This window comes from Solanum pennellii, chromosome 10 (genome assembly GCF_001406875.1).
Source record: "Solanum pennellii chromosome 10, SPENNV200".
In the NCBI taxonomy this organism is placed as follows: domain Eukaryota; kingdom Viridiplantae; phylum Streptophyta; class Magnoliopsida; order Solanales; family Solanaceae; genus Solanum; species Solanum pennellii.
Window position 1 is genome coordinate 9,179,735 of NC_028646.1, and position 9,545 is coordinate 9,189,279.

The following is a 9,545-nucleotide window of genomic DNA, read 5'->3' on the forward strand; positions in this document are numbered from 1 at the left end:
ATATATATATATATATATATATAAATTGTAAGAAATGACAAAACTATTCAAAATAACACAAACTTTATATTTTTTTCTTAAAATTTTATGAAACTAATTATTTTAAATTGGTTGATAAGCTCATGAATTAATTCTTATCGGGGAGAGTCAAAATTGCGTGTCAACATACCATACTCTCAAATTGTCAGTAGTATCAACGCTTTCTTAATCAACACATTATCGCCTTTAAAATTTCCAAACTATGGTGCCCTCTCTTTCCAAATAAGCATTTTATGAAAAATATGGATCTCGCCTAAAGTTGATAGCACTAATTTCAAATCTAAAAGTATTTTTCTATCAATATAAAGTTATTGAATCACTTATGATGTCAACTTCACGTAATCTTTCAGATACGAAATTCTTGATGCCTCTAATAATTCGGTATACTATAAGCTCATAATTTCTACTCACCATCAAACATTTATTTAACACATCATAACAATCTGTATCGTCTTATCAACAAAGTAGTTTAAAGTCTATCGAAATCCTCTTTAATCATGTAGAATTGTATGTCCATATTGTCGAACATCAATAAGTTATTTATCATAATTTGAACAATCTAGTTCGACATAATCACATATAATCTTTCACACATCATTGTTTGTCACCCGAACAAAAACTCAATATTAAGAAAAGTCGATGATAAATTCCTAGTAAGTTTGTACCGAAGTATTTCACATCTCACAGTCATATCTAAACTCATAGACAAAAAAAATCTTTCAAGTACAAACCAATGGCTTATACGAGTGATTATTTGTTCAATATTCTTAAATTTTTCCCATGACATAAAATTCTAAATTTCTTGAACTCTTCAATACATCAAACTATTGTTCCTCTTGTTGTTTCGCTCACCATTCTTATTCTTTAGTCAACAACTCTTGACATTTTTACCTTATCCTCTAAATAAAAGCATTAAATCAACCCCTTAGGTTCATTTAAAACAAAAATAACACACCTTATGACTTAAATCATGTACAAGTCCTTTCTAATGTTCTATATTCAATGCGATCGATCATTTCTTACCTTATGTATCCATACCTTGATAAAACATACTATCACAAACATAAAATCACCAAAAAAAAACTTGAATTTTTGAATCGAACCTGTAACCCAATCCCTTTATATATCAATATTAGGTCATACCTAGAAGAATTTTATGAATTCATGCATCTTAGGTATCATTGATTTCCCTTTTATTGATGTTATCATATCCTTCGCTTAAAATCCAACCATACTTAGCAACAAACTCAAAGCCATAAAAAGAACTTATTATTACACTCGAGTTGAACGTATGTAAACTCCTTTCTTAAATTTACTAAATAGTTTTTAATCAATATGGTGAAACTGTTACACTATTACCATAAGTAGAGCAAAATAGACTAAATTATGCATCTATCAACTCAGTTTTTTTACTATATGAAGGTATATTTTTTTGTTCTTGCACTCAAAGTAAATTTGTTTAGTCTCAATCGCCTCTTTCTAAAGACCAAGCAACATTACACTAATTCTTTTCATTTATGACTCTAGCTCTTTTAAATTTTATTCAAGTTGTGTCTCAACACCTCCTATAACTTTCCATGCAATTAAGATTCTCACCAAACAGTATCAAACCACAACCTTATATACTCGCATGGAGTCATTACAGTACAAAATTCGTTTAACCAACAATCCTTATTATATAGTTGCAGCTCAATCACAATCCATTACGAACTGTTATTGCCATCATTCTCAACTAGCTATTGTCATCACCATGAAGTAAATTTTTTCATCAATATATGACACCTTAAATCCAGTTATACCAACAAAAATCAAAGGACTAACTTAATCTTATATGCATTTTCTTATCAAAGTCTTCAATTACCTTCACACGAGTATACTCTTGAGACTTCCTTTATCCATAAATTTTCATTCTAGTAGCAATTCATTCCCTTGGACCTTAAGATGAAATCTCTAGTCCTCATTTAGAACCCACGGAATACACGTTTTAACTCAACATATTAATACCATATCAAGAATCCACCACTAAAATATTTCTTATACATACTGCTTATTCTCAGACATATGCAGAAAAAAAACCTAGATAGTTTCTCAAATGTGAATGCAAAATCAAATATAATTATACAAGTAAGTGATACAACTGATAATTCTTTAAGTACTTAGGTTCACACTTAACAATCAATGTATCCATTTTCGTATACCACTAGAGTCATATTGCAAAACTTTATGAGATCTACCACTAGAACATATCGTACCTACCGAGAAGATCATATCCAAATAGATCACACATTTTTTCCCATTGAATAGCGATAAAGTATTACCAAATCAGTTGTGTATCTAGACCAAGCTATATGTATTCTTTCGTAGGTCAAGTCAATATAGAAAATAACACACTTCATAACTCTAACCAATTAAGCATTGATACTATTGTAATAGTTGTATCATGACATTCTTTGATGTACACACAATCTTTAAAGTCGCAGTAGAAATTCTAACCTCAATTGGTGCATCTATCCTTATCATTTTCTAAGCATCCCATTTAGGTTATGATAACTTTAATAATTGTAGTTTCCCAAGTTACATGTCCATCATATAGCCATCCATTAACCATTCCACCTTCAATTGTTAAACCACTCCAAATATCTTATATACCACTCAAGTACTATTCACTTTACTAGGGAAACTAACCTTACATAAACCCTTCAAATTTTTAAACATTCTAAATCTAACCACACATTCCATAACTATATTACTTCCACCTTAATACCAAATCTAATATACAAACCATACACGACATCAACTACTCACATGAAGAACCACACACGGTCATCACTATACGTGAGTGAGAATGAATGAAGGGATACAAATCAAGACGGATAAATGATGCAAGATAGAGATTCAAGAAGTGGAGATTTTTCTTAAAAGTCATTATATCCTCTAGAAGATAAGTATATGTTTCTCTGTACTGATCCTTGAGACTCTACTTAGACTCGACTTATATACACGTGAGACCTATGAACCTGGACTCTGATACCATTTGTCATGACCCAAAAAATAGATGTGATAGAACTCGTCTTATCCCACTAAGACATGTCAGCCTAAAATTCAACCATTACAATAAAATTAAAAAAAATATATAATATACTAAAAAAAATACCCCCAAAATCTGGTTGTCACGTGTACAAGTCTTTAAAGTATTACAATTGACTCAAAAGAAAAATATAATTCTGAAATGGCATTGTTTCTATAATAGAACAAGATCATAAATAGGAGTAAGAAGGTCTAGTGAAATGACAAGCATCTATCTCAAAAACTTCCCCAAAAGCCTCAAACAAGGATAAGAGAAAATATCACGAAGGTTCAGGCTAATAACCTACAAAAATTGTAGAAGCAAGGGGTGAGTATAAACTCACACGGTACTCAATAAGTAAACCTCTAAACAAAAGTTAAGGGGATAAAATACGGGTAAACCTTACACCTCAACGAAACCTCCACAACTACAACAGGCATAAAACCAGCTCAACCTAACATTTTACCATTTACAAGAACGTATCTCAACAACAATGTTTTAACAATCACATATTCTCAACAACAAGTTCAATATTCAACAATTACAACCTCCACAAAAAGACACTCACAATATCAGCAACACAGAAGATCAAGTTCATTAAGAGGTAATCAAATATCAAGTACTTCCCAATCACCAATAAAAGACCTAATCATCAAGAATGAAGAATGTTATGGGATGGAATGCAATATGACACCATGAAATGATATGCCCAATAATACTAAAGTATTCTCTCAATCGTATATACATGATACTCTTTGGAAATACATTAAGAGTTCATGACACATGGTGGACTCGCGAGGTTCATATACCGACATAGACGATCTTCACATGTATGTGCGAATGATCTCAACGCACTATTATAAATCAAAAGTTCCACACAAATGATCTCCACGTGCTCAAATTATAATCTTAATATGTTACCATCCTAGCACAGACGATCTCCACGTGCACAACTTATACTCAGTCTCATGTCAATACATGTGCACAATATGATTCCAATGAAAGAAATGGGGCATCTCAATCAAATATCAAAATGATATGCAATGACCTCAGTTATCACAAGTATACGGGTTCAATATAGAATACAATCACACACAATAAATCAAGTCAATAATATGTCAGCTTATGTCACATGCTTAGGCATTCTTCGATTACAATCCACATTTTATAGTAATAAATTTTCCCGTTATAACACCGGTACTCGTACCAATTTCCGTTACACCATTTGTACGAGATCTCATCTTTTTCCCTTACCCATGGTCAATTCCATTTTTATTTTTTATTAGAAAGATGTCCTTCAACGAAGTCTTTCAAACCATGCTCAACCCATCACACACAAACAATTAATAACATAGCTTTTTCTTTTAACCCCCTTTTAATTATTAGAATTAGTAAATGTGGACAAGTCAACCCTTAACCAAGTCACTTTATTCTCAAACACATACAACAAGGAAATACACGAATTTCATACACATAACAAGGATTTAGAAATCCACTTGCCTCAAATAGTCGAACAATCACTCGAGGACTTGAGCCTTCCCTTTCTTTGTACTTACAACTCAAAGCAATATATTAAAATTAATAATCACAATAAGATTTCGAACCTAACCACACCCACATTACTATAGGTCTAGCCCAGACTCAAAAAAACTCACATCTATAATAAGCTTCCTAAATCTTAATTCAACCAATAGGTTACAAATCATCCTCCTAAATTTAAAGCCTAGAATTAAGTCTAGTTTCCTCCAAATATATATTTGACAATGTTCATACCAAACAATATACCTAATATTTGATTTTATATACCAATATGTCCAAACTTAAATCATATCTTGTGAACTATAAGAAAATTATAAAACCAAAATTAACTCATAACCATTATTCCTACTTACGGTCAACTGAAAAAAAAAAAAGTTGATCTAGCCCTCAATTAATTTCATGATTTAATTATATATTAATTTGCCATAATTACACAATGATTGGATCTCAACTTTAAAACATTATAGCAAAATTAGATAAATAATTAGTTTGTAATTCAATTTTCTCTCGTTTTCTTATTCCCCACTATTATAATAATAAGAATAATAATATAAGTAATCATATTTTGTTAACTATTACCTGAATGTGAAAACCGTTTCCACCGCCAGCCACCGCTATACGGAGGTAAGTTTCTTCCGTTCTCTTTATTTACTTTCTAAATTAATTATGTATTAAAAGTAATAATTCCTACCAATCAATTTTAATATTTTAGGTTTGACCCATTATTATTAAAAATAATCAAATTATCCACAAATTAATTAACTATAGTTAAATGACTATTAAAAATTATCAAAAATTATCTTTCGGGTCTGGGCCATTACAAAAAAGAATTCATAGTCTCCACTAGATAGAGAAATTTATGAAAGTTATTATGGAAAGGTTCAAAAATACCCTTGACGTATTAGAAGTCATTCAAAATTGCCCTCCGTCCACCAATTGGGTCAAACTTGTCTTTTCTTCCACCTATTGGGTCAAAAATATCCTTAGTGTATTAGAAATGGTTCAAAAATGTTCTTAGCATATTAGAAATGGTTAAAAAATACGCTCAATCCACCTATTATGTCAAAATTTCCTAGTGGTGTTTGACCCCCACTCTTAGTTAAATAGTTTTACTGACTATGACCGCTTACTGGTCTTCAAATTTGTTTTGAGGGTAATTGAATGTTATCAATGAAGACATATCAAGTGGTAACCACAAAATGGATATTGAGTTAATAAAAATGATTTAGAGCATACTGAACATATATTAGAAAAGGTTGATATGGAAAAACAAGCAGATGAGGGGGCAAATGACGGGGCAAATGAATCAATTGATGAGGAAGAATGGTCAAATGAAGAAGAAAGGTCAGAAGAGTATCAAATTTACGTGGAAAACTTCTTCAAACTGTAGAGTGAAAACCATAAAACAAAAGCCTTACTATAATCAACAAAAGTAACAAATGCATTTGCCAAAATGACTCCAAAGATGTGCCAAATAATGAGCAACAACAACTACAAGATAACACCAAAAATTATAGAAGAAAAATGAGTAAAATCACCAATTATGCAACTATTGTTCATGAGCTGAAAGCTGAAGCTATAACTTATTTGACCTATTTTTCTTTTTAGTCTGTTTAAAAAAATGTTTCTTTTCATTTTTAATAATATTTTTATTCCAATTTGCTATATGATATGTTTAAGATTACATGATTATGGGTATTTTGATGCAGTTAATATATCTTTAGTTTAATACCATAAATTTCAAATGCATTCTTTATTTTTTTAAATTTCGTGTCAAATTAAAATAGGTCAAGCAAATTGAAACGAAGAAAACAAAGAAAGTACGTATTTTGTATTCTTGTATTTGTTTTTTATTTGAACACCAAATCTCATTGATTGGGAATCTCAATTTCTTGCCTAAAGATCGAACGTTCTAATAAAAAAAGACACTTCACCTAAATATATTATTTTCTCTCTTTCTAAGAAACAAGAAGATTTCAAATACATATCTTATATCACTTTAATTGTGTGCCCCATCTATGCAATGATATATCTTGGATAGCTTTCTATTCATTACAATATTTACATTGTTTATTTAAATAGGTGTTGATGATATATTTTATTCATGGTTTGGTGTATGATTGAAGACAAATGCAGCATCTTTTTCTCCATGGCCACTTAAATTTATAATCACCTTCTCACCATCCTTTAAAGTATAACAAAGCTTGTCAAGAAATGCAATTGCATGAGAAGCTTCTAAACTTGGAATTATTCCTTCTAGCCTACACAATCGTTTATATGCTGCAACACAAAAGTGAAATAAACTATATTTTTATTGCATAGAGGGAAAAAGTTTAAATATGTCATCGCATTTTTTAAAAAAAAGATTTATTTATATCATCCGTTAAATGTTTGGCTCATTCATTTTCGTTTGAGAAAATGCTCATCCATGCCATTATTTGTAAACTCCATAAAAACAGTTCCGCTTTTGAAAGAACTATTTTTAAACGTGGTTAATCATTATGATTTGACCATGTCATTAATTAATCATTTTAAAAAATGAAACATGCTCATATATGCCATCGAACTTTGAGAAAAGGGTGATCCATGTCACTGTTAAAAATTTTGCTCATCTACGTCATTTCAAGTGATGCCATAAATGAGTGTTTGCTCAAATAAAAATTATATAAATGAGTCAAATTTTTAACGAATTACATAAATAAATTTTTTTCTGATAATTCATTGACATAGTTCAGGCTCTTTCCTTGTATATAAGTTTTAAAAAATAAAGAATATACACTTGTTTTGAGATAATTACCTTCTAACGCTTCTTCATCTGTAACGGTAGAAAACTCAATACGTCCCTTGTCTTTTAGAAAGCTAAGCTCAGGGCTGACTCCAGGATACTTTAATCTACTTGCACAAACAATATTTTAGTTATTATACACATTGATAGTGCACATCATTTTATATTATTAACAAAGGGAGACATGATTCTTGATTTTTATAACAATGATTTCAAATGTGATAGTAATAGAATTCTAAACTTAATATTTTATGTAAAATCAATAATTTTTTAATATAAATACGTCATTTAAGTAAAAGTTATGATGTTAAAAGTAAAACTTACCCGACACTTATAGAGTGTGGTACGATAATTTGGCCCTCCTCGTCTTGTAATAGATAGCTCATGGCACCATGGTCCACCCCAACTTGACCCCTAGCCATAGTTGCCGAGTGTTGATCTGCACAAGATGAATATTTAAATTTTTTATAGATATTCATAACAATATTACAATTGTCTAGACAAAATTTATTATATTTATGTGAATTCCTAATCATTACCTGAATCAAGACCGATCCCACCAGCCTCAACACCTATTAGCCTAACATGTTCATCTTGTATAAATTCATGAAACAATCCCAATGCATTAGAGCCACTCCCAACACAAGCCACCAACACATGTGGTTTGCCACCCCACTTCTCCATGGCTTGTCTCCTAGTCTCTTTTCCAATAATTGATTGAAAATTACGAACCATGGTTGGACATGGGTGAGGTCCTATGGTTGCACCTACTAAGAAGTAGGTTTTATCCAAATTGTTAACCCAATATCTAATACCTTCCGACATAGCATCTTTGAAGCTTCCTTTAACTGATTTCACCTGTACATTAATTATGTTTTTGTCATGGAAAATTTCCAAAGGAATAAGTATTTTTTTCAGTCTCAATTTATGTGAAATTTTTTCATTTATTGAAAGTTAAATAGTTTAAATTTAATTGGCAATTTATGAATATAGAATCTTTAAATTTTTTGCAATGAAATTAACTATATTTGTAAACTAAAAAGTACTACAGTCATAATAATTGACAATTTAAAATATTAAAAAAATGTAAGAAAATCTACTATAAAAAATAGATTTGTTTAAATTTCAAAATCCCAAAATTATTAAATAAATTGAGATGGAAAGAATATTATTTTTCTGATTTTAAGTAGTATAAAAAGATAAATAAAAGAATTGTAAACAAGAAATGATATAATCGTTTTTTAAATATCCTTTTTTTTTACTTTAGAAACAAAGACAACTCATATTCATGGGAAAACCCAACTGAAAATTTAAAATATCATTCTTTTTACTTTGGAAACAAAAATTATATTTTTCAAATTTCACTATGAAACTTGACCAAACATCTATATTTTACGTTTTTTAAAAACAATTCAACTTTAAATAATTTCACAATGAAATCTGACCAAACATCCATATTTTAAATTTTTAAAACAATTCTGTAGACAATAAAATTCGCGTCGAGAAAACAATAATCAAGAACGGAAAATTATAGCAACAATCGATTTTATTATTTCAAATGCGAGTGTTACAATCTCTATAATTCCTCTGAATTCGCCTTTTCAAATATAAATTCAAGGGCTTTAAAGCTTGTTCTTGAATCTATGATGAACTTGAACTTGAACTTTATCTTGATCTTGACTTTTATTTGAACTCAAGGGCTTCGAGCTTGTTCTTGAATTCGGTGGTCTTGATCTTGATCGTTCTTGAACTTGAATGCTTGAATTCTTAAACTTGTAGCTTTGTAGAGAATTAAATGGCGTTTGTACCACAGAGTTTCTCTAGCTTCTTGTTTAGAATTTTCTGTCTCTTTTCTGAATTATGAGGACCCCTATTTATAGTTTTAGAATAGAGGAGTTCAATTGGAATAGGATTTCATTCAGCCAATCAGATTAAAGTGGCATGACATTTGGGCTTTATGGAGCGGGCTTGTCATCTTTGACACCTGTCATGATTCTATTGGTTTTCTTATTTGACTTGGCATGCCACATCATCTGCACACGTGGCGCCAAGATGGGCTCTAGAATGAGATGAGATTGGGTTTAACAAATTGGGTTCATCCAATGTAGCCCAAAT

The 9,545-nt window shown here is 30.4% G+C and overlaps 1 pseudogene; it reads right to left on the reverse strand.

Annotated features, from left to right (window-relative positions):
* Positions 1-6,593: 6,593 nt before the first annotated feature.
* LOC107001807 overlaps positions 6,594-9,545 on the reverse strand; it is a 16,743-nt pseudogene continuing 13,791 nt past the window's right edge.